The 6,460-nt window shown below is 39.7% G+C and overlaps 1 long non-coding RNA gene across 1 annotated transcript in view; it reads right to left on the reverse strand.

The window, feature by feature from the left end:
* Window positions 1-712: 712 nt before the first annotated feature.
* The window catches only part of LOC108449035, a 21,288-nt gene continuing 15,540 nt past the window's right edge, over window positions 713-6,460 (reverse strand). The window contains exon 4 of the long non-coding RNA XR_001865134.1: window positions 713-1,681. This is a non-coding gene — a long non-coding RNA (uncharacterized LOC108449035). The remainder of the gene's footprint in view (window positions 1,682-6,460) is intronic.

Here is a 6,460-nt window from a genome sequence, read left to right on the forward strand (position 1 = left end):
AAAGAGGAAAAAAAAAATTTAAACCGTCAAGGATTCAAAGAAGAATTTGAGTTTTTCAGCCTATTTAACTAAGAATAGATATATGGTAGCTCCTGCCAATTTTGTAGCATGTCTTTCAGACACCGATGCACACAAAAGGTCCTGTTACTTTCAACATGACTAATCAAACTAAGCAAAGGAAATATCTGAAGAATAAGGGCCTTTTAAGAGTTTTCTGACTGATTGGCAGCATTCAAGTGTTCATTCTTGATTTCCTTAAATCCTATTCTGTCTTCACATATGCACTAAGTATTTGATTTATTTTAAAAGTGGTCCTTTTAATGCCAAGTTTAACATAATCACTGGGTGCTGTCGAACTAACATTAGAAATCATGAGCTAAGTCCACTTCTAGACATGAACATAAAGGACTCCAAGGAAATAAATTGAGCATTGACTTAGAAACATGTTTTAATGCTGTAATCTCTTGTCAGAGTATTAATGCTTAGGCTTGCAAGCTCTTCCATAGCATTAAGGTTCATCCTTTCAAGTTTTCTTTTCCCACTTTAAAATAAACCTAGAGCTTTTCCTCATAGTAAGAATTTTCAGGTTCAGCAAATTTCTGTAGCTACAGCAAAATATGGGTGGAAACTTGACTTGAACTTTCCCAAAGAAGACCAAAGGGACTTTCAAATATAAAAGGCAGTATTTATTACACAAGTAAATCTAATTTTCTACACAGAGAAAATACAAAATGAATGGGTCAAGAAGAATAGAATAAAAAAAAGGGAGTTACATCCAATTTTTGTTCTACCCTAGAGGTCTCCCTGCAGGCACGTCCTTGCTTCCAGGTTTAGTTTTAGCCGAGTCGTAGACTTTCTGAGCTGGAACAACTTTTCCAAGGAAGTTCTTCCCATGCCAGCTGAGATGGGCTGGCTGTTCCCAACTCCTGAATCCATCTCTCTAAGTAATGATGATCTCTCTTCATGATGTTTCTCTTCTGTCACATGCTGCTCTATGTATGTATTCATATATGTAAAAATTAAGCAATGAGATTTACTGGTAAATTTAATATTGAAGGAGGGTTTTGTGTTCCCTAAATGTTCTTTGGTTCTTTTTTTTTTTCAGTTTGCCTCCTTTTTTAATGTCTATTCAGGGGAATGATAAGAGGGAAAGGCAGTAACCTCTGAAAAAGAAAGGTCCAAATGGCAATAGAGAATGAACAGTTTTTTCCCCTTTCTCCATGGTAGGGAGGTGCTCACAGAAATCCCACCTAAGCAGGAAGATGTATGAAAACTAGTTTTCATTAGAAGTGAAATATTCATATCAAAGGTATTGCCCACATATATTACAGAAGAGTAGGTGAGGAAATCAGATCAAATTAGCAGAAAAATGCATTGAGGTTAAACTCATGAATTTCAGGGGAATTAGACTTCTCATTCTTGCTCAGCTCATGTTATCCACTTACTTGGTTGCAGCAACTGTTTTTATCCTTGAAATACAGTGTTCTTCCTTGATCACACATATTTAAACTTCTGCTATTTTAGAACTTTAAATTGGAGGGGACTTCACCTCAACTTTCTTCCTGTCTGGTTCATCAGAGTTCACTCCACCACCAGACAGAATGGCCCCAGTGGATCCTAAGCCTTCAGGGCTGTGCTCACCCCAGGCTGAGTCCAGAAGCACTTTGAGCTGATCTCTAACCTGTGGACAAAGGAATACAAATTAATTACAGAAAATACTCCAGGATAAGTTAATATGCTTTCAGATAGAGATTACAGGTCAAGAGAAGATGCATCTTGAGCTGGACCTCTTTCCTGAGAGGTCTTTGTAGGGGTAAAGGGGAATTAATGGCCTCTTCTATTGCAAAAGTAAAAGATTATTGCTGTTGCTTTTACTAATAACATGGTAATTATAAAAACTGTGTTCTAGTACACAAGAGATTTCCATTCAAAAGAAAGTATTTTTGCTGTAAGAAAGGTTTTCACTTCTGCTGCATTTGAGCAATACCTACATCCTGCACTGCCTTTCTCCTTGGTTGGCATGTTTGTGAGTGTGCTTTAGGTTAAGTGAGTTTAGGGTTGGGATTCAGCTTGAGAGTAACTCAGGTGGATTTTTTAAATGTCTACATTCATATTCAATTGGCTAATCATATACCCACCTGGAAGGGCATAGGTGTCCCTTAGATCTTCCAAGAGACAGGCCAGCTCTGTGGAAGTACCTTAGATAACCTAGGGCATCTGGGATATTAGCTGATACCCCCTGAATTCTTGCCTACATCTCTCTTGGTTGTAGTGGAGGGTCAGACACCCTGTGAGGGGTTCACCTTTAAATTTTAACACTGGAGACAAGTGCATTTAGGAGCCTAAATTGAAACCTCTCCTATGTTGCTATGTGATGGCTGAACTGGATTAAAACTAACTAGGATTTTGTACACACTGTTTGCTTGGGGAGGGGGGGATTATGTGGTAGGGTTGTGGTGGCGTGTGTGTCAGGGGGGATGAGTGGGACACACAACATAGAAAGATGGGGTTTTGTTTGATTATTTGGATTGTTTGTTTCTACTTTGGTTCTAATCAGCTGGATTCCCCGACCCTGTGTATTCACTCCACAGTAACACAGTGAGAGAGGTGCTGTAGTACAGGTATTTGGTATCATGGCTAACCTGTCCTGTCCTGAAGCACTCTTGGAGCATCAACCTAATTGAAAAGTTTCATGACCCAATTTTAGATCCAAAGCCCTCATATCTGAGGAGGAGATGGTTCTTTTTCCTAGATTTGCTCTGTTGTCTAGCATCAGAAAAAAATGACAGAGCTGTAAGTTCATTTACATGTTTCAATTGTATTGAAAAAATAGTAAAAGGGAGTTTAACCACATTCCCTTCAGTGCTTGCTAAAACTTGATCCTGTCTGCAATATGAAATGTAAGACCAGAGTGAAGAAAATGATAACCTGAAGGTCTATGCTCATCACAACAGATGAATAAAATACTAAAACATTGCCAGGAGCAAGAGTGCAATACTGGGGTTTTTTTCAGACTTATTCACTTTTAATAAGGTAGCATTATTCATAATGCTGCAAAGGTTATGCATTAAAGCTAATTTTGCACTGAACATTCTTAAAACATACACGTTAAAAGTATGAAACAAAATTAAAAGATCAGGTTTGTTTATTCTAGCACCTTAATATTTTTAATTAAAAAATAATTGAAATAAGCCATTATTAGCTGACAACTAATCAAAGAAATCGTTCTGAATTTTCTAATGCACTGCCTAATTGTTCCAGTTACAAAGTTATAGGTCTGCTTCAAGGATTCTGATTTTGCCATGCTAACACTTAGGTATCTAGTTCTTTTGGCAGTGTTTAGTCCTGTCTGAATTTTATGCGCAATGAAAGGAGAGCTAGTGGTAGAGAAATCAAGATTTAGCTGCTGTAAGGTAGGTGGATAGCATATGAAAAGACAGAGGGAAACTTATGCTTTAAGTTCTGCCTCTCTTTTGTATACACTAGAAACTGCAGTTGTATGGGCTCTGATTTTCCTCTCAGCACAATTCAGTGCCTCATTCCTGTCTCTGTAACACCGTTCATGCCTTGCAAATACTCGAGTGGTCACAGCACCCTGGCAAGCATGGCAAAAAACTTGTCTTTCAGGCCTGCCACAGGCTCAGACCCGCATAACAAACATCCTGGACAATTTGGCTAACCACTGAGTTGTGGACAGAGCTGGTGTCTCCCGTGCTGAGCAGGTGAAATGCTAAAAGGGAGCACAAGCCCTGTGAATGTAACGGGATTGTCTGGGAAGCGATCTGGTGACTGGGACACTCCTGTAACTTATCACTCGGTGTGCATAGCAGTAAAATCTTATCTTAAAACAGGACAATTCAAAGCACTGAACCATGTTATAGAATGCAATTTGAGCAATATTTGCACCTTAAAATCCTTTGTTCATCTTCCTCTCTAAATTAAGTATTACCTTGAGTGTAGGAGTATTCTTTTCTCAGACAGAAGTTATAGACGCAGTAAAGGTACCTTGGTTTTTTTTTCCATGCAAACATGATATAAATGGACCAAGTGCAGTCCCTTGACTGATATAAGCTGACTAATTCCTTATGTTGCTATTGCTCTTCTTATTTCAGAGCCAGTTGCCTAACAAAAGGAAGATAATCTAGTCTGAATGTTAAGTACCTGTATCACTGAGTTCTTAAGGCAAGTATTTTTAACCACAGATTGTAGCTTTTACATATCATCCAGAAGTGTGTTAGGTACCGATAAAAGATACAGTTCCTACTGCAAAGTATTTATGTAGCCTGATTATTCACAAGAGATCAAGCCAAATATCAAAAAAATGGGAAGAACAAAGGGAAGCAAGACCAAAACATAATGTTCCAATGTGTTTCTTTTTCTTTTGCTTCAGGAGTCTTACTAGTTTGAGCATCGTACATGCCTCTGTGTGTGTTTTGTTAAAAAGAAAAAAAAAATTGAGATAAAAATAGAACAAAACCCAGTGTAGGGTGGGAGGGCATGTGTCTGTACAGAGTACATACAGTAGGGAAAAGGGATGGCAAAGAAAAATGAAAATAAAGTGAGAGCAATGAAGAAAACAAGGAAAGGTGAAGGAACTGATGCCAGGATGTAAGTCAGACTGTAAAAAAGATGAGGCCATAAGAGGGATGATGGGGAAAGGTCAGTTACAAGACAGTCTCTTATGCAAGTACTTCCAATACCAGAGCCCAGAGAGACTCCAAAGGTGATTGGTAGTCGCTTAGCTCCAAACAATCTGTACTTTAACGACGTGACCCAAATAACAGACATGGAAGGTCAAAGTTATACCAGAGAAGATGATGTACAGTTACAGCCTGGAAGGGACCAAGTTACTGAGTGACAGAATCAATTAGGTTGGAAAAGACTTCTGAGGTCGTAAAGTCCAACCTATGACTGAACACCACCATGTCAACTAGACCATGGCACAAAGTGCCACATCCAGTCTTTACTTAAACACCTCCAGGGACAGTGACTCCACCACCTCCCTGGGCAGACCATTCCAGTGTTCAATCATTCTTTCTGTAAAGAAATTCCTCCAAAATCTCCCCTGGTGCTGCTTGAGACTATGTCCTGTCATCCTGATTGGTTGCCTGAGAGAAGAGGCCAATGTCTACCTGGCTACAACCTCCTTTCAGGGAGTTGTAGAGATAGGTCACCCCTGAGCCTCCTCTTCTCCAGGCTGAACACCCTGAACTCCCTTAGCCAAAGTTGTGAAATCCCTTCTCTTGCTGAAGGTGTTTTGCTCCCAAATTAGTAAATTAAACAGAAGTTGAGGGTTTGCATTGTTAGACTGATTGGAACCTGTAGGGTATGAAGTTTCTTTTCAACACCAGCTAATAGGGTCAGACTGAAATTTTAGAAGGTTATCCTAACCCTGTCATTCCCAAGAAGAATTGGAGGCAACAGGTACCAGTGCTAGGGCATGGATTCTCAATTATGAATCTTTCATTTGTTCCCAGCCATTGCTGTGCTGGCTTGGTGCATGTTACCTAAGACTACACAATAATACAGAAGAATTTACATTTTCCAAGAGTTGCTTCTAAATTACTGATGTCCGTTTATTTCAGCTAAATATTTATTACTTGTCATACCATTACTAACATCACCCCTTTTGGAGGAGTTATTCAACATATCCTAGATCTTAGAAATAGGCTCTTGGCCTCTCCACACTAATTACTACATATTCACAGCTTCCATATAGTTATTTTGATGATACAGTCCCCATGTGCACATTAAATGATTATCTCTTCGATGTTGCACTTTTCTTACACAAACAGCTTTTGCAATTGAGTCAGGCAGCATGAAAATACCTGTCCTGTCAGAACAGTTCATCCCAAGAAGTTCAAATAACCAATTAATCACTGCATCTGCTTCAAACTCCCCTTAGAGGCTTGCATTGACTGAGCCAATTGCCCTTTAAGAGTTTTTCTTTATCCCCAGGCACTTACAACTTCATTTGATCTGAATCTAATTAGGTGCAGAAGAATATGAAAAGCATGTCATTAAGACAATGGAACACAATCCTCAACACTGAATTTTGTAGCAACACCCATAGCAGAATTATCCTAGGAATTTCAGAGAGCAGGCAACTCCCCACATGATAGTATTTTCAAAACAAAGGACACTGCTCTAGTGAATCTGGTTGTAGAAAGCTGTTTCGAATTTGAAATATTGAAAAAATGGACTTCAGATTGCATTTTCGAACAAAAAGGGAATAGGTATATATGGCAGCTGGTGTAGGGTTAGTAGCTCTGACCGAGGAAGAGGTGACCGGTCCGGAGAGATGGTCCCAAAAGAGATCGTCTTCCCGAGGCCCGGTGTCTTCCCTCAGCTGATGGCAGGAGGGCCCTTGCAGAGGCTGTCAGCCCTTTAGTGATTGTCAGCTCGTGAGTCCAGCTCAGCTCTGCAGGGCAGCCTCCAGGCCAAGCCAGACCAGGGAGAG

Source organism: Corvus brachyrhynchos, unplaced genomic scaffold (assembly GCF_000691975.1).
Source record: "Corvus brachyrhynchos isolate BGI_N302 unplaced genomic scaffold, ASM69197v1 scaffold29, whole genome shotgun sequence".
Classification (NCBI taxonomy): Eukaryota; Metazoa; Chordata; class Aves; order Passeriformes; family Corvidae; genus Corvus; species Corvus brachyrhynchos.